We start from the raw sequence: 26,806 nt of genomic DNA, 5'->3' as shown, positions 1-26,806 counted from the left end.
CTTGCGACGATATACGTTCGACAGCGAATACCGAGCGTGTCTTTTTTTTCGTTTCTTCCGATTGTTTCCATCTGAAAAGAGTTTGAAGTCGTTCGTACGTTGGAAACGTACGTAGACAGCAACATCAAAGAAAAAAGGTTTTCGAAGCGGTAGAGCGCATTCCTTTGTGACTTCCTTTAAGTGGAGGCGGCCAGTGTTTTTACGCCCTCGTCTCCTTTCAGCGGACTCGCTCGATTTACGCGTATTAAATATAGAGGCTTTTAAGAGCGAATCCGTGAGTACGATGCTTAATGCGCTGAATATTTATGCGCGCTCGGCTGAAATTCGTTTGCACCTTTTTTTGCGCCACCACTGTTGGAGCGACAGAGGGGATAGGGAGGAAGAAAAACGAGAGAAGAGAGAACGAGTGGAGAGAGTGGAAGGACGCGCGCGCAATCCGAGACAATATCCCGTTTTGGCTAAGAGGATCGCCGTCTCGGAGGCAGTTTTAATAAATTTCGCCGATTTCCGAGCGAAATCTACGCTCGCCGCGATACAGCTCGTCGTGTCTTCGGGCTATCTACGAGTAAACGGACAAAATGCTTGCATCCTCGCTTTATTATGCTTCGTTAGAAGCTCGGCTCCCTCGATTTCCTAAACCGCCTTAATATCGGGTACAAACGAGTACAAAAAATATACGTCTAGCTAATTTACTTCGTACATAACTTGGTAAAACTTTCTTAAGATCCTTTTCTTAATCGCGCAACGTCTTGTAGAATTTCCGAACCTCGAAAATTTCACTCGTCCTTCTTTATTCTTTGTTCTTTTCTTTCCTGTTCATTTGTGTATTATCTTAATTGAAACGGCTATCGGTTTATTACGCAACAATCGATCACGATGCTTTCAATGAAAATTTCAAACGTTCGTTTTCAGCGAAGATCAGGATGAATTAGCCGATTGAAAAATTGACGAAGAACCGCGAGCTGCCGATATCGGTAGCCGATGCCCCCGGTTAACGAGACAATTAACTGGAAATTAAACAACGCCGTTAATAGAAAATCAACGGTGCAGCGCATTCATAACGAGCTTATCGTGGAGTTAGCCGAGATTTCGCGGTAGCTGTTCTTTCCGTTTCACAGCGTGTAATGGATATCCCAACCCTGGCTGATGATCTATTACCGCGAAAATAGGTCAATTAGACCGGCTGGCCTCGGGCCACGAGGTTCGTTCCGAATTTCAAGCTAATTCTGTTGGCTGCTTTAATTACTGCTGAGGCTGGAAACGCGAAGGATCAAAGCGACACATCCGCCAGGACGATTTGCAATCGCGAGGAAAACGCAACCCTTGGAACATCGACCCTGGGAATTTGGCGAGTTCTCGTTCGCCATACATATGATACGTCGAAAGTACAGTATCTTCTAGTTGCCCTCTTGACACACCGGCCCAATTGACCCAGAATTATTCGTACTCGTATGACGGATTTCGATATGCAATTTTAATTTCTAACTCGATTTCTTTAAATGATACACACTGAAACTATTTTGGAATTTGTGAGTCTTGTCTGTTTGCTGGATGACGACTCAGTTGCTGCTGTGTAATTTCGCGACTTATTTGTGACAGCACGTTAAATACCCAAAACTACCAAACTCATTGGAACGATGCTTGAAATTTGTTACTTGCCCGATTACAAACGTTACGCAGCCGATTTTGGTAATATAATTATTTACTTTCCTCGAATTACTTTAATTCTCGAGCGGATTTCTTTCCACGTTGACACAATTCTAAACTCGATTCACAACTCGAAATACATTGACCAAATTTATTTCTACCGTGAAAATTTTCTTCTAAATATCTCGGCGAAATATACGATAGAAATTCATCGAGATTTCGTGCCTTGCTCGGAATGACAATTAGTTACCTAACGTCGAAGAAAGTTCGGAGAAGAGAGCGTCGAAACTGCCTGTTCGAAGAAACATACTCGCGATCGTATCGGGCAGCTGCAAACCGAAATTTTCGGGGCTTCTCCCGGCTATACGGGGCACTGGAAAACGATCGATAAGTGTTTGCAAATTTTATAAGTAAACTCTGTGTGGGGCCCGGTAATTGACGGTTCGGGTTTCCGTGTTTTTGCGTCTCGGTGAGGACCAGCGTGAAGTTTACGCTGGTACAATGTAACTGGTCGATAGGCAGAGTGCGAAGATCGTGTTACGAGTGAAGGCAGAGAATTAAGTGCTCGCGTGTGTTCGACGCTTCGTGTAATTTTACTTTGTGCACCGTTGCACGACTAAGCTGGAATTTCATTGAAGCTTCATCCACTACGTCGGGCTAAGGGGGTAGCGGCAGAGAGAGGGAGAGAGAGAGAGAGAGACAGAACAGAAGAAAGGAGATGAGGAGGGAGAACTTTCTTTGTAAAACGTGTAATGCAGTTTCGCGGATAGGAGTGTTCCGTGTTTCCAACGATAAGATAATTTCGTAGAGTGGTGGAAGTTAAACGGCGAGTTCACGATAAAATGATCGAAGCAATAGGAAATTATTTCGAATTCGCGAATCCGTTTTGTTCCTGCATCGTTCGGGTTTCGATTTTCGATACGTCATCGAAACAATTTCAAAGGCTTCAAAGAGTCCGTTTGATTTTTGTCCACCGCGCTACGATGCACGCTAACATTTTGGATATTCGATAACGTTAAACATCGCCTTCGAACAAAAACATGCTCGATACGTTCGTCTACGTACATAGTTTTCACAGATGTACCGAGAATAAAGTGCACAACGTAATTTTCGAACGTTTTACGCGCGCAAGTCGATGGTTAATTCAACAAAGCTTCCAAGTGAATCGATATAATTAATCAAATCGGATTGTATTTATATGAGCCGCGAGAATAATGCCGGCCTCTAGCCAGTTGCCACGATAAACTATTAAACAGTGACCATAACGTTCCGCGTTTAATGAACCGACAAGCATGATCACACTATATTTATTACGTTACGCGAACTAGTAGAGGCTTAATTAAACGTTTATGACGTATTATTCCTGGAGGATATTAAATTCTCAATTTCCATCGAATATACGTTTGCACTATGTAAACCAATCTCGTAGTCTAGTTTCGGCTATCCACTCGGACGCGTCGATGAATGTTGATCGTTACCAAATATTTCGATCTTCGATAATTGCCTAAATATTGTTCGTGTCATCGTGTCACATTTTATCAAAATTCATCGCGTATCAATTTATAATATCGTCGATGCCCTTACGATCTTTTCATCTAATGACCCATTGTCGAATAATCCATAAAACGAGCGAGAAGTAAAGAAACTAAAACGAGAGGAAACCGGCCAAAGGGCACTGATTACTTAACCGTTCATAAAGGTACGACATTAATTTTATCGCGGTCGTGGATTAAGCAGAAGAAAGCGTGCTGAACCGAAGAGGAGAAGACAATCGCGAAAGAGATAAGTCGGAGTTGTTGCATTCGAGAAGAAGGACGAGCACCTCCGCCAGAAGTATCGCAATAAAAGAGACCGCGGCGCGATATTAAAAGTTCCAACTCCACGTTAATGAAATTGTTCCGAGGTGTATCTCGCGTTAGCATCGTCCCTCGTCTACGTGTCACCCCTCGCCCCTTCGACTGCTAGCCTCTTTAACCGCTTCACATTTTTTCCACCTTTTCCTCCTCATTTACGTTATGTTTTCCCCTCTTTCTATTTTTTCTTTTTTTTTTTCTTGCTACACAGGAAATGCGTGCATAGGGAATGTAAATCATGGTTGACGCGTTTTACGTGGGCGGCCAGGCCAACGGACGTAAATTCGTCACGAAATCGAGACGCTAGATTGAGTTGATTTTGAGGGAACCTCGTCGGAGATAGTTGATACAATTCGTTATCATTTTCGCGCTGTTGTACTTCGAAACTGACGCTTTAGGTTAATAAGTAGAAATATGCAGAAACGATTTTGACAAAATTGATCTTGACGTTGATTTTGGAGATTTCGAGATGCGTATCGGAGATTGGTCGTTGAAATTGTAAGAAACGTAGAAACGATCGTTTCTCGCGGTCGAACAGTAACTGTTGAATCACCTTTCCTTAGCTGGTCGATTGCTCGCCTGTCGATGTTCACCGCGGAACACACAATGATTCGACGCGAACGATTTGCCCCGACCGAGCATCGCTTCGACATTGAAAGCTTTTATTCCGCGTCACGTCGAATGGCGAATTAGTTGACTTGCGAATTATTGCTGGCGCCCCGTAACGCGTAATTCGCGCCATTTCGAATATACATATAATACGTCGAAAGCATCAGGTGCAACAATATTTCTCGCGCATGTGGCGCGTTATATTGCTCTATAAAGACGTACTTTCTCATTAAGAAGTTTCATGCCATTCGCCATTACCGGGGGGAACCTGTATGAGGCATGCATTCACGTGCCAGTTGTTAATAAATTCATCGTGCCTTCGCTATAAATAACAATTATTTTCGCGAGAAACACCGTAGAAGGAGGAGTCGGTGTAAAAGTACGTAGGACGGAGACCGAGAGAGAGAAAGAGAGAGAAGTGGTAGGAAGAAAAAAAAGCGAAAAGGAAAGGAAAAGGGACCGCGAAAGAAGGCAAAAGGCCGGGCAGAAAGCATTATTCTTCTAATCTGTCTCGATCCTGTTAAACCGCAAATTGCATTAAGCCTATGTTTTATAGCCGTGCTCCAGATTAGTTTTATTTATACACACGTACAGCAAGACAAGAAGGTACCACCTTTCGGTTTCGTAGCTCCAGCCAGCCGCACAGTATTATTTTTATCGTTCACGATAATGTTAAAGAATTGGCCGGTGTCACGGCAGGATATTCGTGAGTGTGTAAAACGTCACGTGCTCGCGTTCGAGAACCATTTCAGTCCGACTGGTTTTGTCCTAATCCGATGGAAATTAGAACGGTGACCTTTGATATCTCGTCTATTTTATCACGAGCCATATTTATTTTTGGTTATATCGCGAACAAACGTTCAGTCCGGCCAAACCCGAGGCCTTGTTTCAAAATGACGAGCATAATAGGATACGAATATCGCGCATGGAAACACGTGGAGAAGGATAAAGCACGCGCGCGTGTTTCGTTCGTAACGCGACCGAAATTAAAGCCGTAACGCGGAAAGATACAAGTTGTAGATCCGGCAGAAATTGCTGTGTGTCTTGCAGCGTCCCGCGAGACGAGTCTGAGGAAGTAGAGCGCTTGCATATAAAGTGAGCCGAGGATGCGCGGTGAGGGTTATAGTAAGCCAGGGCTTGTTGGAAATTGTGTTTATACCGGCGCGTAAAGAACGTTGCGAAACGTGGACCACGAAAACGGGAAACGTCTTAGGAAAATTTAAGCAATCTCTCTCGAAAGACGGTAAATTCTGACTAAAAGAGCAGCTACGACCATTTCAAGCTGATTCTTAATCGTACCTCGATATTGGCAAAATCTGGAACAAGATGAATGTTAGCTAAATATTAAATTACTTTTATTCTTTTATTTTATTCATATCTGCTATGTTACGTATTCGGGAATAAATAAACGGAAGTAAACAAAGAACCGAATCGACCATGAATAATTTATATTCGCTTTCTATTTCGATGCTAATTTGTATGTTTGATTCATTACGATTACGATCTATCAGTGTCTTCTTTCCTGTCAGTTTTCAGTCCGACAAATATTCGTTAGAAAACGATCAATAGATAAATATTAGTAATACGCTAACTAATTCATCAAATCTGAAAGTTTCATTATTTACGCGAATCGATCGACCTATTTACATGGTACACCCGTAACACGATTCGATATTAGATTTTCGACAATTGCTTTTTGGGTGACAGAAACGTGTCGTGAAAAGAAGAAAAGGAAACTTTGCTTTCTTCGCTCGTTCGCTGATTCGGCCGATATTTATGAGGCGTCCTGTACAAACAGACAGGCACGATCAGAGCGGGGAGATGGCTTTTAGAAGAAAATCCTCGCGGACGAGAGTGGATACGTTCATTGTGTGTCATCGTGGAATAAGCAAGACATCTCCCTGCCAATTTATTCCAGCGATGCTGGCCATCATTCCTCGTTTCAAAGAATATTCCGATGGGGATTGAAATGAATGGACCTCCGCCTCCTCTACCGTTCTTTTCCGGGGATGTTCTTGATTATTGCCCGAGAAACAATGACTGGCGAAGTAAAAATCGCCCGTCACGGAAATACCTCTGTAGTCGAGACCGATCGATCGAGAAGAGATTGCGCTGTCTTTCGACATTTTTTCGATCAAATAAAAAGAGTCGAGACGACGCTTTGATTAAACTTTTTTCGAGGATTATTCGACCATAAATTTATTTACTTGAATAACTCTTCCATAAAGTGTCGGAAAAATTCTATCTTCTTTATCTCTCGTTACACGTAAACGTTTATGTCGTTTATATTTATACAATGACTAATAATTCATGAAATTATTTCAATATTTAACAAAAGAAATATTTTATGGATATATCGTGCAAACTATTTTGAAATCGCTATAATCGCCATAGTCGTGCTTCGTTACAGTGTTAATAAAATTTCCAAAAATTCAATGCAACATAGGTAATATATTCATAAACATGGTTGAAGCTATCGCATAAAAATTTACTATGCCACGTAGCTTCGGTACATTCGAAGCGTCGAAAGAAGGGATATCACGAAGTAAAAGGAAAAATGAACTTACCAACGTTTAAAACATTTCCGTAGTTTATCGATATCATGACGGTCCCTTTTTCCTTTTACGCCTGACACCGCAACCATTTGCGTTTATGCGTTTCCACAGTTACGTTAGAACGTTTCGAAACGAGTGTCGAGCGACGAAGACGCGTTCCATCGCGCGATTGTGGTTGCGAAGCGTTGTTTTTTTCAGGAACAATTCAACGTCGCCCGGTTCACGAACGCAGAAACGTCGTCGCAACGCATGAATTGAGCAAACCTAACGTACCGTGCCCGGTTTTGCCGGGCGACAAATTTTTTCTCTTCCTCCACGTCCGAGTTCCACCTGCCGTCGCTCGTGTTCGTTTATTTGTCGTTCGACCCCTTCCCCGGTATATTTTGTAACTTTTATCAAGCCTGTTCCCCGCGTCTCGACTTCGATGCAATGTATTTCGCCAGCGACGCGTTCAAACAGTCTGGCAGGGTTCGAATACTTCGTTGGTCATATTTTGGACGTGGTCGGGACGTTCGTGAATACTTGAGGATGAACTAACACGTACCATGGATGAGAGAACGGCAATTTTTTTTCGTTAGGTGTAGCGGAACAAAAATATGGAAGACGAGAAAGACTCGGGTAAATTAAAAAGTTGCTACTGCAAGGATATTCTACGTAGAATAACCAAGATACCCAACGTCGAACTCGCCCTGTCGTTTGGTATTCGTGCAGCGACATGGGGCAGTTTTTAAGCAGACGTTGAAAAATAGGAGAAAAAGTGAAAAGGGTAGCTTCGTCAGCGTTAATGATCGAAACAGACACCTACGTGCTCGGTCGACCTGTAACCGCGTAATTGAGATTAACCGATGCACGCGGCGGTACATCGCTCGGCTGCAGCGGCAAATATTGCCAATACGCCGGCGTCAATTTGCGATAAAACGTCCCCGGTTATGGACGGCAGATTGTAAATATTAATTTCGACCGGGAACGAGTTTCGCCTGACGGTCGAGTGGCCCGCCCGAAAATTCGACCGCGTAAAAGGGCTAACTGCGCGCTTTACGCGCGCCAAGCGGATCGAAACACGTCCACGAATCAGTCGCAAATTTTCCCTCTGTGGAAGAGCCAGTGCGTTCCCGCGATCCTCTTTTCTCGTTTTCGAATTCGCTCTCATCCTGTCACCCTCTGACCCTTTCCTCTCTTCTGGCGACCAGAGGGGTCGATATTAGCGGCCACGAGGCTCGAGAATCGACGAAACCCCTCTTATGAATCCTCCTCGCTCATCAAGATTCCGCGTTTAAGCTCGTAAAGTCAACAACAGGCGGCGAGGGAACACGCTGATACACGCAGAACGTAGACGTCCCCATCGGTGGTGGCGCGCGAGCGCGAATCCGCGATGGAAAAGCGTGATCGAGCAACTGTTCCCGATATTAAAGGATGCCATTCGCTCGCTACCTCTCTTAATACCGCGCTTCGGGGTAAAAATTTGCATCGAAAGCGAAAGCGGCGCCCGACCAGAGCCACGAGAAAGAAAAGGGGATGAAGAATCAGAGGACGAAAGGGGACTGCGAAAGTGAAAGCAATTGGAGCGCGTCGTACTGTGCTGCACACGCCAAACATTCTTTCCACGAATCGTCTATAGCATTTGCCAACGACCAATAACGCGAATACGAACCGCGTACGATTGCTTACCGAAGCTTGCTAATTGCTCGCACCAGACCACGACCATCTCCTCGTAGGGACTGTTGCTGTTTCTGTGCTGGCGTTTTGTCATAAAATTCCAGCTTAGAGTATCTTGAATTTGGTTTTCTCAAATTAAGAACGCGTCTAGATCTTACGAAACACATCGATCAACATACTGGCAATTGATGTTCCAATATCTATATTAGTCGCATTTCACGTAGAATCGTAAAGTATCGAGACAAGAATTTTTAAGATGCATTTGAATTTGGGACCATCCACTGTCAAATATTAATTTCTATAACGTGTTTCTATACTCTCATAGATTCTCTGCACGTTATGTGATATAGAAGATGATCATCGTTTTATCGTTTCGAGAGAAAGAACGACTGAAGCTCGATATCTTTCGACAATGGCGATCGTCGTTAAAACACGTAACCTATCGTAACCTGAATATCACTGGCATTGAAAAGATAAACTAGGCTGACGTAGCAGCGGTGCAATCTCAGACTAAAGATCTACCATTTTCAAGGATAATTAAGGATTCTCTGCGAACGGCTGCGACCCTCTGATACGAGACAGAAGTCAATTAATAATCCTTTGTGAAAGAGCCAGTTTAGTCCGCGACGTACAGTAGCTATATAGTATCTTTAGTCAGCCAGTGGCAAAAGCTGCTATTCAAGATCGCCAGAGGGCGTGAGAGAGAGAGAGAGAGAGAGAGAGAGAGAAAGAGATAGAGCAGGGGCCGGCGATAGTCGGGGTGTACAATGGCTCCTTAATCCCAAAAATTTTTTTCAATTATCCCCCCGGAAGGATCTCGCGAACGCGGTGACGCCTTTCGCCTGCCTCCGACCGGCAAGCTAATTAAACTTATTTCAAAATTCGCCGCAATTTCTTTGGCAAACATTATTCATTGTTAAGTGGCTATCTAGCTCATTTTCCCTAGCCGCGTTTCCACTTCCTGCGTCCCGAATAACCTTCTTCTTGGTGGAAAATTGAACGACCTTCGAATTAATCTGACCAGCTTGCTTTCGTCCGGCCAACGTTGCGTTTCCGTAATCACGATCCACTATCCACCCTTCTTTTTCCCCTCTTCTTTCCATTCAAGATTATAAAATGCACCGTCGAACAGAAAATTGGATTTCCACGATAGAAACTTCTTCATCTCCGACGAAAAGGAACGTCTCGACGCCTGACAATCTAACCTGAGCGATCGTACGAGACTTTTAGTCGTCTTGTAACAAGGAAACCTGAATAATAACGTTAGATAGGATACGACGACAGTTCTCAACGTGGAGCTCGGCCGGCGTAAATTCGAAGCGGAGAACGAACGAACAGAGTGTCTAACACGACGAGAAGTGGAAAGTACAATTATTCTTTGGATCCTCTTAGAAGTTTCTAAGCTATCTCAGCTTGTAAGCCGGTCTTACCCTAATTCGACGAGAACTTTCGACCGACGGTCACATTAGTCGAGCGACTAATGTTTCGCGTTCAAGTTCGCGAACTCGGATATTGAACCGAGAACGCGCGTTCCGCGTGAATTCTTAATAACAAGAAAGACTGCCAACACCTATCTGTTGAATATTTTTCCCTACATTCCCCTTTTCCTATCATTTTAGTTAAATATTCCTCGTGTTACGCGGAATATTTTATCGTAAAAGAGGGAAGAATTTATCGACCAAGTAACAAATATCCGTTTTATAACGTTCACGCATTTCTCATAGTTTGTACCGAAATAAGCGTTACAAATTGTAACGTAGCTACGCGACCATCGTGCTGTATCTGTTCAAACAAAAACTTATTATCCCCCAGCCTGCTAAATACTTGCTGTTTAACGGGCTTCCTGTCGCTGGTCGCAGGACAATAGCAGGGGACAATTTGACAAATAAACGATTGTTATAGACTGCGCGTCGCCAGGCAGGCGAAATGTAATTGTAATCGTACGGAATTCATTAGTCCTCCAATTAACGCGGTAATAATTTCAGGCCACAATGGATAAATTGGTTTTCAAATTTTAATTCCCGATCGTTATTATTCCGAGAGTTATTGGCTTATTCAGTTATAATTACGCAAACGATCGAACACGGACCGCAACACGATTTCAAAACATCATTGCTGCCGCTTTGTCCACGGACCAACCTTCGAATTGATCGCCGGCAAGGCCAATCGCGTGAAAAATTTCACTAGACACGCTGCATCCGAAAAACATCGACCATTTAAACAACTTGATTTTCCAATTTAATCCCTCCACTTTATATATATATATAATTACCGACACTTCATAATATTTTGAAATGAACGGAAAGCTTCGATTTCGATATTTTATTTGCTGCGAATTCTTTTATTCTTCTATCTCCTTTGTTCATTATCGTCAATAAAATAACGTCTCATGTTTTCAAAAAAGAATATTAAGAGCTTATCATTATAACGAATAAATTATATTTTAAATCCACCGAACAAAGTTCGAGTTTTCTTACGGTGTCACACTAGCGAATTGATAAATTCTAAAGAGACAAAGGTATTCAAAGTTTCCCCGTTCGTTTTGGAAAATATTCTTTCGATGGAGGATCCTCGCGTGCACCAGGCTGCTCGTTAATTTGCCAGTGAAATTGCCGCGCCGTTAACAGTGGTTTTTATCGGCTGCAGAAGGGACAGCGCGTGTCAATCAGACAGGCGCGCGTGTACCGCGATTCAGAATTGAATGGTCCTCGTAATTACGGCCGTATCTTTGCCATCCAGGCATCGCGTAGAAGTATGCAATTTTTATCGTCACGGAATACTCGGTCGCAAAGCGACGAACCGAGGCCGAGGGTTGAGACGACGCACTCACAGTGGGTTGCGACATAATCGCGTTTGACGGTTCGTAGCACTCACAAATTAACTGGTTCAGCGGCTTTAAAATTATTATGGAACGCTTCCTGGAGGACCGACCCGCTTCTCTCTGCCCGACTCTCTGTTAACTGAATTTTTCAAAAATGCCCACCATCCGCCGCGTTCGATTGTTCGAGACTTCTTTATAGGGTAAGAAAGTTGAACGAATAGTGGAAACTTTTAATGGCAAGAACGCTACGTTAAATTATAGAAAGGTACGTCTTTGGATTTTGAAGACAATTTACGACAAGGACGAAAGTTATCATTTCTATGAATCTTTTTCTAATCGCACGTAAAAATTTTCTATGATAAGCGTTCAAATACTTTCGTCAAACTGTGTATATGTACTTCGAACAAATTCAAACTTACTTGCTACCAAATAATTTCGATCTTACCATATATATATTACCATATATTACCATATATTATAAATAGTTAAATGAAAAGTGATTTAGGGAACACGATATCCTGCAATAAGATCGATTTCGAAATGTACGAAGGATCGAGTAAATTTTTAAACATTGGCATGAAATAAACCGATCTGTATACGCAAAGAACAAGCTTTGTGATTCGATGTGTAAAGTCGCCAGATCGATGTTTCTACGATAAATCGTGTGACAGATAGCATCAGATGATAGCGCAACATCCGATTTCCAGTTGGATGTACGCACGCACGCGTTTAAATGGCGTATTTTACATATGTTTGGAATCAGGTCGTGGAACTAGCTTCAAATGGCAAGCAATTTCTTGACTTACGGACCACTTCTGTCGAGTAAAACGAAATTGCATTCGTTACATCGTAGACGACCGACACCTCGAAGTTTCTCTACGACAGGCTATTTACAACTTCGTTACAACTTCCATACGCAGGAACTTGCTCGCAAAATAGCGGCTCCGAGTAGTTTTTAGGATTTACCGAGCGCGAACTATGAACCAGAGTCGATATGCCGAATGAAATTTTTTCCTTCGTATTCGAGACGACTTAAAGACGCGCCACTTTATCCCAAGTTAAACGCCGCCACTTTTCAACTCCTTCAAATTCTCGTCGGCTTTAATTGAAGATTCCCAAGTAACGCTCGTTAATCCGTTTCTGCGCGCAATCAACGTGATGAATATCAAACCCTTGCCTTTAGATTTTTCCAGCTGATGCTCAAGCGATCATTAACTATTAAATGTTGCGATACCGTTTGATGTAAAAAAATATTCAAACGTTTATTTGTGTTTTAAGATTTTTACCTGGAAGAATTAAATCTCAAACGAGGATCAAAACCAAACTTTGTTACAAATATAATTGGTCTTCGTTATGTCACACGATGCTACGAAACAAAAGGTTAATGATCTTTGGTAAAGGAACATTTTTTCGATATTTTGTTTGACTCGTGCGATAACACGTATTAAAAAAGAATTTTAATGTACGATATGGTTCGTCTACCAAAGGAATTCTATTAATTGTTACTACATTAGAACGAAAAGTACAAAGACATTACGAAGAAATTGGGATAAAGAAAACGTAGCTATGGAATTTCTAATGGTCGGTACTTCAGCGAAACCACTGGTTATATGCCAGTTATGCAAACGTCGATAATGTAAGTCACCAGTCACGAAACAGCCTGAGAACACGATACACGTAGTATATCAGAGAGGAATCGTTCTCTGGCTAATAGAGGAGAATTTGTCGGAACGTTTCGCCATTAGCGAATGGTCGAGACGATATCCAATGGGAGAGGATTGCGTAACGGATTAAGGGCAGACGGTAAACACGCTTAACAAATATTGGATGGCAAAGTTGGCCCGACGCGGTCTTAAAAATAACAGACTTTTCTGAAAGCTCGGACCGCCGACGTGCTGGCTGACAAGCCACTCGAAACGAAAGGCGTGACACCGTGAAACGCTGTCCCAAAGTAACGTTCTCTCTTTTCGCTTTTTTCCTTAGCGACCATACGCTAGAAAACGTGTGTTATGATACCGTGGGTATACGTGTTTGCTGTATGAAGAGGAGAAAGAAGTCGCAGAGAAATAGCCAAGAGAAATTGACAACTCATTAGTCTTCCACGTGATACGCCTTTTTAATCCTTCGCGTCGAATAAACACGGTCAACTGGTTCGAGCCTCGACTCTGAATCGGAAATATCTCGAAAGTTATTCAAGCACGGTTAGAAGTGTCATCCAAATACCAGGGTGAATGTTTTTTCAGAAAATAATCCCAGCAACCGGAGCGCTGTGTGGCAAATGCAAATTTAATAACGGCTAATTTTGCTGGCTGAAGTTTAGACGTGGCGTGGCGGTTGTTTGCGAGTTCTCGTTGCCGGTGAAAAATTTGCAGTTTATATTTCACCTAAATTCGAACGCACGGCACCCGCGTATAATTCGGAAATTCTCTTACGCTGCTAGGAACACGAGTTTCCCTCTTTTCGTAGCCAGCGTTACTCATTAATCACGTTGTTTAAACATTTTTCTGGAAAGTCCCAGCTACAAAGTATGCATTGACCAAAGGATTCGAGAAACGCGACGCTAAACAAACTCGTGTTTCAAATATAATCGAACGTATGAAAAATTTCGGGGACGCTTCGACGAGCGAGGAAATCGACGTTGCGCCGAGGTCGGTGTTCTACATCATCGATCCTTGGCTTCTCTTTGTTCTCAATCATGCTCACCCCTTTAACAGCAATCGCCTAGTTTGCCCTGCTGGTAATCCTATCTCGCACGCCTGACGCAATCGTCGAACCGAGCTCGAAAGTGGATCGCTTGCGAAACGCTTTTATATCCAACGTCCCACGTAGCTTCTTAGCGAATCAACGCAAACCAACGAAACGTCGAATCGATATACACAGACTTTTGCTATTTAGAGTTTATCTTAGAGAATAAGACATTACACGGTGAAAGTTTTACCCAGCTACTCGTATTTTGTCCTAAATTACATGAAATCAAAATCGATACAAAATTTCACACGTCAAAAACTTGAACGGCATCGGTCGCCATGTCGATTCGAACGGCTTCAGTGTCAACGACACTAAATTTCACGAATTATCCACCGATTAGAGGAAATTTCCTCCTTTCATAATTCTCGCGCGTATTTCCGTAGTGGCTGTTTCACATGTCATTCACGTTGCCGGCTACGGCTCTACAACGGCGTGAGAGCGCGTCCGTTCTACCTTGTAGCAGCCTTGTTGTAGCAGCGTACGACAGCTACCGCGAAGGGAGCAAAAGGAACGTTTAATTTATGCGTGCGCCGCACTATAATGTTGCAATTAGGGGTGACGTGCAAACGATAAAGGCATTGTTCTCGCGTAGATCGCAATTACCACGGTCGCGAAAAAAGGAAAAAAGAGAAAGAAACGGCGCGGCCTCGTTCGACGTTCCACGGCATCGCTCGGTTTCCCCCCCGTTTCGACGCCGTGCGAACAGAAATGAAGACGAATCTAAGCCATTTCGTTAAATACGTGCGCTAATTGCGCGTACGCGCAAGGCGTAAACGACCATTCGAAAGGGTTACGCGCTCAACGAGCACTTGAAACGTTCATTATGCGCACTTGTTCCGCGACGTTGTTAATTAGGTGTTCCACCCGGGGAACAGCGGGAACCGAGACGCGCGTTTGCGGCGGCTACGTTTATGTTCCCTAAATCGACGGCCGATTGTCGCACAACGAAACATACAGCGTGTTTCTTGCGTCTCGAGTTGGGAAGAAAGAGCCGATGGTACTTTTCATAGAGTGACAGTGCCAGTAAGCCAATTAATCGAGCGTCGTTCCGCTGGATCGTGATTGTGTGAGGCGCATACAGTAGCGTTTCGTCGACTGATTACAGAGATTGTGAACCCTTGTCTGATTTTCTATCGAAATAGGATTTCTTTACTCGATATGAATAATTTGAAAACCAATATCGTTAGGAGGTATTTATTAACACGATTTTAATGGAACCCACGAGAAGGAAAAATCGAGTGATTACTGTAAGAAAAGGAAGAATGTACTTCTAATCTTGGTTTGTGAAGAGCTGACAGTAATATTTGAATACATCCATTAAGGGTGAAAGTCCTCGAAATCCTCGACTAGAGCCAAGACTGTTTTTCACAACCTAACCGAATGAACTGATTAAAAGCCGATGCGGCAATTTATCTTGCTCGTCACCCCCTTGGCAGTTAACAGCTGGGGACTAGACTGCACCGATTTGAGTTATAGGCAAGGGAGCTTCGACTTCGATGACTCTGACTATCCGAAATAAGTATTATTATGACAGAATCCAGACAGATTTATTTTCACACTTACTTCCATAGTCAATTAATAACGAGACTCATCGGACTAAAAAATTCTGTCGAAAATTCGACCTTATGGAAGCAACGCTATTTCCCGCGGATCAGAGATCAGCCTACACGATATCTAGGACGGTACAGTGTATCGTTGCTATCAAATCGAATCCGGGCGCAGTTTGAATTACACACTCTTCAATTTTACGGTATCGCCCGTGCACCCAGGTAGAACCAGTTTAGATAAGGCGATCAGTGACGCGAACTAGGAGAAAAATGGAGAAGAAGGAGCGTGAACTTGACGTAGAAACGAGCCGAGAGAACCGCCTTGAATGACGTGACCCCAATCTTTTGGCCCGACCGTGACGTTCCGTGTAATTGGAAGCACCCGAGGACCTTCGTTTTCAATCGACTCTGATTGGCGGACATCATCTCCGCGAGAAGCAAGCAGGCCGGGCTCCGATATCGAATATAATTGCCGTGATTCCTTAGAAAACTCTTCGACATTATTTTCGTTTCTTTTTATAGAACGAGAAATTGATTGCCAGAAGCTAGCAGGAAGAAGCTGACTTTTATGTACGCAATCTGTATCGCGCGTGACAAGTAAAAAAAACTATTTCCATCGGACGAGGATTAACTTTGGACATTACGTCAGATCGACGAATATTTTTGTTCCTTTCTTTTCTTCGCTCTCGTCGGACTACGAAGGCCAAAGAAAGAGATGGAAAGAAGCATAAAAGGGGAAAGAGGAAAGTTGCGCCATGAGTCCACTCTTTGCTCGACGATTCATGGACTCAGCGCGATCTCATCTTAAAGATTACATCTGAGAAGACTGTAACGAACGGGGGATCTTTTTCCATCGCTCCGCGACTGCTCCGATTCTTGCTACCCTTTATGATATCGTTCACCCCGGTCGTTTTCTCTCCCCACAGGGCGACGGAGGAAAGGGGAAGTTCCAACTGCTCTTTGATGACGATGCGTCGCCGACTCGTGCCGTAGCTTTATTTTATAGGCGTCTTCCGATCGAGATATTGATTGAGATTCGCGAAACTCGCCGAAAGACTCTCCCTAAATCGCTGAAACGAAATCTATCTCGGCAAGGGTCGGGGAGTTGGAGAGTTCGGTATTCCAAGAACGTTCCAAGTGGCTCGTCCACGATCGCGGATTTGTACGAATCGAACGATGTTCTATTAGGGATAAGAAAGTGGAATTCCCTTCGTCGAGGAAAACAATGATATCTTGTACATAGATTGAAAGGGTATACACGATGTCCTGAATCAGTTACGAATGAGAAAGGTTAGCCCATCTCTTATTAGAAACTTCTCCGGTTTTTATTCACAGACCTGAAACTTTTCGGTTTTCCTATGCAAATGAAAAAAGATTTTTCGATATCTTAATCGCGGTAAAAAAATCATCTGAATCATATTTAATCCGCAATCGAACGAATTAACGTATCTTATAAAAACTCTTTTTACTTTGTCTGCAATTACCTCCTTGATATAAAGATCGTATAATTATACCCTTATCGTGATTTACATAAGTTGAAGTTAATTACGTTCGTACGCGAGTCGTTGGTTGATCAACTTCGTAAATTGAAAAATAGAGAAAAGCGATATTCGTGTCATTTTCTTGCAGCAAATAAACTTTCGAAAGTACGTCGTTTTCCTTCTTATAAATTGAACACCGATCGTGCATTCATGTACTGGAATTGACACATCGAAAGACTCGTGTATCCATGTATATAGCACGATTCGAATCGCAGTCACAAGGACTTCTACAAACGTGTTCCAGTAGAAGAGTCTCGTTATAAAGCGTTCGAGAGAACTGCGCGCAAGGACCGATCCTTGGAGTCCTCGATGCGAAATCTGTCGCGTTGTCTTAGCTCTCAATCATTCAAAAGGAAGGACGGGCCCGCGCGTCGAGCTGAACGAGCGCGTTAATAGCGAGAAGAGCGCAATGCGTGTCGCACAATGCAACGGCGTGACGCGTCGTCGGGGTAGAAGGGGGTTGAAATGTGAATTCGAAGTTCGGTTCACGGCGCCTGCCTCTACGTTTCCCTACCCCTAGTGCGTCATTTCGATGCCATATGGGACGAATGGTGGATGCCCAAGTTTCCGACAATACCCACTCTCTTTCCTCTATTACTCCGTTTCAATCGACCACCCCCAAACCCGGTCACCCTCCCCACCCAATCCTTTTTTTACTCGGAATTTATTGCGTAGTCTTCTCCTTTTGTAGCTCGAGGATGCGTAGAAGAAGGATCGATGCTTGGAATATCTTGCAACGCGACGATATTTTCCTTTCTATTTCTTTCTCTCGGCGTGCATTTTTCATTGAACGACACCACGATGACAGCTTCGGTTTACGTTTGATCGTGGCCGAGATTCATGGCAAGCCGTCTGGTAATAAAATTCATTTGATTTATTAAATTGTTTCTGCCAGAGATTTGTCGTCCTTTAGTGGTTCGAAATATAACTTCGTCTTTCACCGCGGAACGGAATAAGATTCGAAATAAAAGCAATGGATGGTAATGCTTCGATTAAATACTTTTCGATGAAAATACCGATACTGGTATCAACGATTTCGAGCAAAGATGCGAGAAAATTGTCCCGTTCTCCGCGGATGTACAAGCGACGTCGTTATGTAACGTCAGCGACGATGTTAACGGCATTTTTATGCTAACAGAATTGAAATGCTATCAGAATTAGTCGCGGTACACTGCGGAATAACAGATACGTTTAAGATTAGACTAAGTTATCGAGGTATTTCAACGTGGATTTTACTCCGAAGTATCGTTCGAAACATCCCCTAAAGTGGCGAACGATTTTCTCCCCTTCGTAGACGATTCCAGGCCAGATACGACTCAATCCGTACAAATTTTACCCACCAGAAATCCCTGCCTATTTATTAGAAGAATAAAATGTAAAGCCAGGGAAACTGTTGAGCGAAGAGTCGACGAGACAGACAGAGAAAGAGCGGAAAAAGGTTTAACCTCGCTTAGCGTGGAACATCGCTGCAAGCCACACCGAAGACGTATCCCCTACAAAAAGTGACGCCTGCCGTGAATGATTTTATTAAAAATTCATGTGTCTGAGAACTGCTATCCAAATCGTGCTTCTTGTAGTCAGGTTTATGCTGTCAACCCTCTTCTGACATACGACGCCAGCGGGAGGTTGATTTGTTCGGTTGACGATGTTGACTGTGCACCGAGGAAAAGGGTATAGGAGCATCGACGTTGACGATGTGGCATCGAGAGGAAGAGGACGGAAACGCTGCCGTCGCCGGGAACAGGGAAAGGATAGCGGTTGGCTAACTTCCTGTACATAAGACCGCCCTACGCGTCCCTTTCGATTACCGGTTAACTCTCGTTGGGGCTATCAAAATTTTACCCTTTCGCAGAGAGACGATGTCTGTCTGTTTGGAACAAGTCTACGACGACGGCAACGAGGTCCGGGCACAAAGACCGGGCACGCCTGTATGCTGCAGTCTCATTTAAATAACAGATAATTGCCAGTCCTGTTAATTGAAGCGCCGCGGGGAGGATCGTCGTCAGGGCTAGAGAAGACTTAGCCAAGATTTCGCACGGTACCACCCTCTCACTTCTGCTTTGCTTCCGCTTTGCTTCCGCTTTCCTTCGCTCATCGGCGCTGTCTCTTTCGCCGCGCTGGAGTTAATGCGGGACTCGATTTCCCGTGTACCGGAGCTGCTGTAACAAATAAATCGCTTTTGTCAGTCGCACTCCATCCTCTCTCTTTCTCTCTCTTCGTCTCGAAGCTTTACCCCGTTTTGTTCCCCTGTCCCTGACTGTTAGCGACGTTCGTCGATGGAGCGGTAAAAAGTTGAGTCGGCGCGCTGGAAATCACGACGCAGTTAATCCGGCTAATGGCGACGGGGTTCGCAGGGCGAGATATTCGTTGCGCAGAAATTGGAAACGTATCATTATCTTAGAATTCCTCGCGGCGCCCCTCCGCGCCGCCCTTCCCAGCCGCCCAGCAGCCCTTGTTTCGACGACGTTCTATCTGGCTACGCTGAAGAACAAAACGGAGGGAGGATCTCGTTTAAATAACGGATAATTGGAAGTCTCCTTAATTGAAGCTGCGCAACGAGCGCGGAACAGTTAGCCGCGTTTCTCGCGAGACGCCCGTTCCGTTTCTGCTGCACTCCCAAGACGAATCTTGCTATTAACGTCAACCGCAAATCGTGGTAGAAAATGGGACCAACACAAGCCGAGTTACATCGTTTGACAAAAGAAACCGCACAGTTTACATCGTATTCTTTTCATACTTGTGTGCGAGCGTTTTGTTTCTCAAGACCGAACGACAGGAAGTCGCGTTCGGCTTAATCCGATCGCAACTCTTTTCCAACTCTTTTACAAACGTCACGGAAGTATACGATACCTATATGTAGAAACTTTTCATGAAAAAGAAATATACCAATATCGTACGCTAATTTTGTATTTAAATATAAGTTTGCGACGAATATCTGCTGCTTTTATATATATTTTTAGATTGGCTTCAAGCTTTACCAACATAATCAGGATAGTCGAATCTCGTTACAGCGAAATATCGAAATATTCCATATAATACATACGACACAGATACATATAACGATTTTCTACCACAACTGTTCAAATACTTTCCCGAAGAACAAACGTAGTGAAACTGTCAAATGAAAACTCTCGAAAGATTTTATTAGTCGAAGAAGAGACTCGGTAACGCGACATGACGCAGCCTTCTCATCTGCGGGATGTGCAACGAAAATGGAGCACATCGTCGGGCAAAAAGCCGCGCCAGGACGAAGCGATAGATGCCCGGAGGAATTGTAAAATATGGTTTACGACGATGCTGCAATGCAGGTCTTGGAGGATTCAGCATTTCTTCTTCACTCGACCGATCGATAGGTCGGATCGACAGACGGTAGTAGTCTCGACTCTCTGAGGAAACGAGGATTTCAGAACGTGCTAGTGCCATGCCAGAGAGAAGAAGCTGGTGACGCTGGTGGGTCCCGTGGCACAGGACGAAATTCAAAATCTCCTCGGGCAGATTGCCTCGGGCCGCCAAGTTCTCTTTAACTCCCCGCCGCACAAAGAACCGCGTTTGCCCGGCGAAAATGTCGCGATGAAAAGTCGCGAAAACGTCTCGAATCAACGTGTCGCGCGGGCCAATCGACGCGCAACCAGCTTCTGCTTCCTCCGGGCGTTCCGGGATCATCAGAGCGCTTCAACTACTCGATTCCCACTGCGCCTCGAGTGATTTTTAGCAGACGTTTGGTTGCGTTTATCGAAACTGACTGCTCCATCTGGTGACTGTTTGCGAGCTTATAACGTAAGTATCATTTTGCTTCAGATTATTAATATAATACAAAAACATTCGGCGAAATAAGCTCGCGTACAAACAAGGTTGCCGAGAATGTCACATTGTATCGAGGAACTGTTGAAGTGGTTACCACTTCTAAGAAAACTCTACATCTGATCTTTTTTAGTTTTCTCAAGCACTGAAGCCATCGACAGCGCGTAGACAAAAGACTGCGACGAAGTCAGGCCATAAACAGTAGACAGGCGACGTTGGCTTCGGGGTTTTTCAGTTATTAGGTAACACAGCTAGCGTGCGGATCTGGACCAGCTCAAATTGTATTTTTACTTATTACACTTCTATTTAAATATATTTTCTACCTTACAATTTATCCACGTGTTTTCTCTGTTTACACACCGAATAACCTCAACAGGAACGATAGTGACTTTAAGTTAGAAAAAAGAGTCGAGCTGTCAATAATTAAGACTATCGGGACTTCAAGCTTATCGATTTCTAAGAATTTTTTTTAGATAAATATCGATCTCGAATGGGGTCTAAAAGAGAGTTCGTGATATTATAAAACTACTATCGTTGTCAATATCGTTGTTGAATCATGAAAAATAAAGTATATTAAATCGCGTAACTCGTTATTCGCCGAATGTACGCAGTTATGGCGTTATGTATACGACAGCTTAATTTGGAAACGAACGAGGTGCTTCTTGCAGGAAGCGCGAGGTTGTCGGCGCATATCAACCCCCCAATTTCGCGTTTCATCCGTCACGGTCAATGGCTGCCAGTGCCGTATCGTCGGGCCTCGCGAGAGTGGCCCTGACAGTGACATGTGGCCAGGAGAAAAACAGAAAATTCACGTGAAAATTCCCCGATTCCTCTGATCGCCGTATACAGAGAGGCAATCACTCCGTGCCGGATGAAATTGGCATTTCGATTGGACAAGACAAAAATTGCAGTACGATCGGCCGACGGAGCGACGTACGACCGTTAAATCGCAGTACTATCGCGTCGGTCGGCGACAACATCGATGCGATCGTTTCCAATGATAAGTCACGGTGAATCGTCGAGCAATGTCGCCAAAATACGAAGGAATTAGCGATAAAGTAGCGAGAATTATGCCACATTTCGATCAACGATATTCGTCGCTCGATTTTTTAAAGACTGAACATCGATCGTGTATTTCGAGAAATCTTCAGAAAATACAATTGACGATCCATTTAGATTGCAGGATTTCCTAATAGATCGACTATGATCGTTGGATAATTGCTGTTGCACGTTTGTTCAGAATTGGATCAACGCGCGTTCTATTTCCTTCGGGATTTATATCTCATGGTTAGACACGTCCTTGTGTATTTTAAATGGGACAATTAGTATACGTAATACGCGTAGCAGATATCCTGTCTACCACAGATACTATCGTTGGTAGACAATCGTAAGACGACTATTTTGAGCACTCTCTCTAAAGGCGAGCAACACTTTATGTACCATAGAAGAAACTATAATTCACAGACATCTAAGGCAGCACTCGCATATTACGATACAAATTGCATACATTTCCCTCAACAATATCACTCGGCGTATACCAAAAATCTAACCCTCCAACAATTTCCGCGTACTATAAACCTCGCGTACTCGATCTGGAATAAGGCCGACAAAGGAGGAAGATTTTAAAACTTCGTCTTTCCTAATCTTACCATCTGCATCGCGTCCGCGGCTCGTACTCACGGTTCCCTTCGAGTTTCCTGGACCAGAGGCAACCGTAAACCACACCGCCCTGCCATGAACCACATCCGTAGCTATCGTTTATGCTTCTATGAAGTCCGTCGATTACCAAGGTGTGGTTCATGCAAGTTATTTCTCGGCACAGGGTATACGGCTCTTATAATAAGGCACGCACACTCGTAACCGCGTAGGGCGCATTTACACGGATAATGCAATAATGTCTATGCGAGCCTTCACGCTTCTAAGCACCCGTACAAAAGCCACGTACTTGCGTAGCTATGGCTCCACGTCCCTTCATCGCGATCATCTCCGCTCAGGCATCTCGCTCCTTCCACGCTTTTGCTCGTTCTCAACGTCGGACGTTCGGAGACGGTGCGTTTCACCGCACCGCCATATGCCGCGCATGCCGATATGCCCATTAGCCCGCGATTTCTGCGAGATCTCATATTGATATACGTCTAATAGATACCGTCCGCTACCGCGTTCGTCTCGCGCTCGCGCGCGATGCAGGCAAATTGCCGAGCAGCCCCGTTTCCTCCTCTTCTGCCTTCTGCCAAGCGTGATGGAAGCGCGAACAAACGAGATTAAGGGTGCGATGAAACTTTTTCTATTTTCCGTGAATGGCTTCAAAGGTGTTCTTCTTTCGCAATGTGATTGTTCGAGTATGAGAAGTCGAAGATTTTTGGAGAAAGACTGATTTAAGTATAACAAGGTAGGATTATCCTAGAGTCACCTTTAAGCTTGAACGTTTTAAAATTTAGTTTTGAACTTTGTATAAAATAATCGAACTTATCGTACGACGTATAGTTAGCTTGCGATATGATAACGGAAGATGGTGAAAATATCGTGCATTTTAGCATCAGTGGAGGAAAATATAAAGAATGAGAAAATATCTTGAGACGCCGAGGTTATTTCGAAACACCGACGAGATATTAGATAAAAAGTGATACAATTAAGAACGGAGTAGCTTCCAGAAATAAAGCAATGTAACGTGCTATCGAATTTTTTGAATTACAACTGAGAAGATTCGTGAAATTACAACACAAGTACGATCATCGAGAAGTTAACGTAAATTCACGATATATTTCGCTGTCTATCGCGCCACTAATAACCAGTCGGATAATTTTTCAGCGATTTACATTTTCAATCAAGTGAAATTATTCGTAATTACATTTGATAAATTATACAGAAGATCGCGTAACTCGACTCGAATATCTTTTTATTTCAAATAACCCCGGCTTATCCTATTTGAAGGTTGAAACTTGTCAAGGTTTTTAACTTGTCCGTATGTGTCGTGTTTCGTGGAGGAAGCGGGTTTAAACGTAGCTCTCGGAAGAGGAAAAAAGGATGATTCCATCGGATCTTTCATTTGCCGGATGACTGCACTGCCAATTGAGCTATCCGGGCTACCGACGGATTCTTCTCCTCGGGTATTCGAAAATCGCTTCTGCCTACTACTCTAAAACTATCGACTCTCCTTTTCATTCCTCGATCGCTGTAAATGGTCTCTTCGTACGTTAACTGGCTGCAACGGTCGACTGACACGGTCGAAGAAAATCGTTATCGCAGAGGTGATATATATTTCAGAGTGTTTCGTTGCGGTGTTTCGAAAATTCCTTCCCAGAAACGAAAAACTTCGGTCCGCTTAGCAGCGATGCACGCTATAAATCCCGTTCGACTCGACCGGGTAAAATTGCACGCTTTACATCTCGCCACGGGTAAGTGGAAATTGGTTCTTCCATTCCAACATCCTTGAAACTACCAACTTTAATCTCACGCCAAAATCGATGTGGCCTTTGCCATCTCCCGATCGCAAGGGAACGGCGGCGGTGTTCGGAGAGAAGAGAGAAGAGAGAGAGGAAGAGACGAGAGGAAAGGGGAGGAGCTACATTGATTTACTTCACGAGCGACAGGTTTATTACTTGGATGTGTACAAACGCACCTGCATGAATAAAATCCGGATCGTACTCGACTCGTCGGGGATTGATTCGAATTCTCGCGGAGAAATCAAGCGTTCGGAACGGAAAACGGGGGAATGTATAACATTCCGAGATCTCGAGATTGGATTCTTCTTCGTGCGTTCTCCTTTTATCCCCGGAACCGGGTACAAATTCACTCAAAAGTCACCGCCCGTTTACGGAGGAAAACGTTGATTATTGCAAACGCTCGCTGAAATCTTGCTTCTCCCCGCGAGAAGTCTCTTTTTCCTCTTTCCGCGTTACTCCAAGAGACAAACGCGGTATTCCGAAAATGCAACGTCTAGTTGCTTCTGTTATTCTTTTATGGTGATAAACGAGAACAGCGAGGAATGCAGATTAATCCGAGGTAGTTGCAGCAAGTTACAAGGCCGGTTATTTTTTACCCCGAGTAAACCACGTAGTTTCGAACGAGGTACATAGCGATAAAAGGCGTTTTATATGGGCCAGTCGAAGACGATGGAAAGCACGCGCGTCACGCTCGCCAACCCCAATAACCGTTCCTCAGCCGCCGCCTCCGTAGTCGCGCATTATCTTCCCCCGGGAGCTGCCGATTGCAACCGGAGCCCACGCGATTCCAGTTTCCGCTAATTTCTTCGTTGTTACCGGAGACATCTTGCACAGAGATCCGTGTTACCTGGTCTTTAGTAAGCCGCCGCTAGGCCCCGTCCTTAATGGGGGGTCATAGATTATGGCAAATGAGGAAAGTTGGGCAGCAGCGTGCGCGCCACCAAGGGGCAAGAGAAAGGGCCATGTGGCGCCAGCTGCGAAGCTGCAGCTTCCAACTTCATAACCGTGAGCCGGGATGGGCCAACGCTGGCCATGCACCCTGAAATTTCCAAGCTGCGAACCTGCCGTTTGCATCCGTTTATTCCTCCTCCCTTCCCCTTTCTTTTCTTTCTTTCTTCTTCGTCTACGTCAGTCGCGGAGGCCTCGCTCGAGTTTCCCTCGTTAATGCCGATCGATAAACGAATGCATAAAAGGATAACAAACGTCGAGATTATTGTATTATTAAAATGCACCGGCTACGAAGCTCGTTGGGCCGGATTCAATAAATAGGTCTACAGCAGCCTCGAGGGCGGAGGAAAGAAATCACGGATCCGCCTTTAAAAATCCGGGCATCCGGGTTAATCGCGTCTCGTTAAAAAGGAATCGATGTAACGTTGTCGGGTTTATCGACGATTCGAGGCCCGCCTCGCGGATCATTACACGCACATCCTTCGAGACGGTTCTCTACCCGAGTACGCGGCGACTGATTATCGTAAACGTCGGGACGGTTCTTCCGGGAAATCCCTAAAGTTATTACGCCCGCTGGACCATGCGAGCACAGGAGGGCGGGCCTTCGACATTTCTTAGGAACGGTCAATCAATAATTGTCTGGTCTGGACCCACGTGTCCGTATAAAGCGAATAGAGCGGGCAACACCTGGTCCTCGTACATCTTGGCGCATGTGCGGCTCTTGAATATTTTCGTGCGATACCCAACTACGAGTATCTTGTTAATTACCAACTCGCGTTACAACAATAAAACTATAGTTGCAGACTTCTATGCCCTGCTTTAGATGCATAATACTAATGCGGTATACGTATGTATGGTGTGTGCAGACTCGTGTATTCCAGATCATTGAAACTAAAGCTCCAATCTGACGGCGTAAACTGATTCTTCAAAGTGTTCGTCTTAGTGGACGCAGAAGTGCCCTAAAGGAGCGGGAAAACTATTATTTAAACATAGACGGCTCCCTCGAGCGCATAACTCGCAGAGAACGTTACATTTTGCTAACCCTCCCGAGACTTATCATCCTGCTCTAAACAGAGAAACGGACGATGGAAGGAGTTCTAGTGAAATTACTCAAAATTTTAATCAGGTATCCACTAACGTAGCCTCTTAATCCACGAATTGCTTATATACGGCCGAACAAAAGTAATCTCCATTCTTATCTCGCTGAAGAGTACCACCTCGAAGGTAACCGTCCTCTTTACATCCTTTGCGATTCACTCCTCTTCCTGAATTTACTAGGTTCAGCTCATTGGAGTTTATTGCCGAACTCGAAGCCGAGACCGAGATAGTCTACCGAGAGATGCCACAGGTCAAAGATCTACGTCTTTATCTGCCCCTTATAGAGATTCACGATTTTTCCCTTCTTTCCTAACGTTTCTTTTTTTCTTTTTTCTTTTTTCTTTTCTTTTCTTTTCTTTTCTTTTTCTCTGTCCTAGCCTCCAACTCGTGACCCACGTGCACCGTACGAGCGGAATAGCAACGCCATTTCTCCCCGTAGTTGAGGAGTTCGGCAGCTACATAATTAGGTTAACCCTTGTTGGTTTGTTGGCCCATCGCGTCGTGTCACGATAATACGGAGGTGTGGAAATTTCCAGGGA

At 44.1% G+C, this 26,806-nt stretch overlaps 1 protein-coding gene across 3 annotated transcripts in view; it reads right to left on the bottom strand.

Moving 5' to 3' along the window:
• Positions 1–26,806, bottom strand: part of LOC143302906 (uncharacterized) — a 221,443-nt gene that overhangs the window by 33,677 nt on the left and 160,960 nt on the right. Inside the window, exon 4 of one of the 3 annotated variants that reach the window (XR_013058769.1) lies at positions 18,364–19,136. The exons of 1 other annotated variant lie outside the window; for it this stretch is intronic. The gene's annotated coding sequence lies outside the window, so the exon portion shown is untranslated. Of the gene's footprint in view, positions 1–18,363; positions 19,137–26,806 lie in introns of those variants that run through there. One more of the 3 variants, XR_013058770.1, reaches the window with a different exon arrangement.

This window comes from Bombus vancouverensis, chromosome 7 (assembly GCF_051014615.1).
Source record: "Bombus vancouverensis nearcticus chromosome 7, iyBomVanc1_principal, whole genome shotgun sequence".
Classification (NCBI taxonomy): Eukaryota; Metazoa; Arthropoda; class Insecta; order Hymenoptera; family Apidae; genus Bombus; species Bombus vancouverensis.
This window is presented reverse-complemented; position numbering and strand designations above follow the sequence as displayed.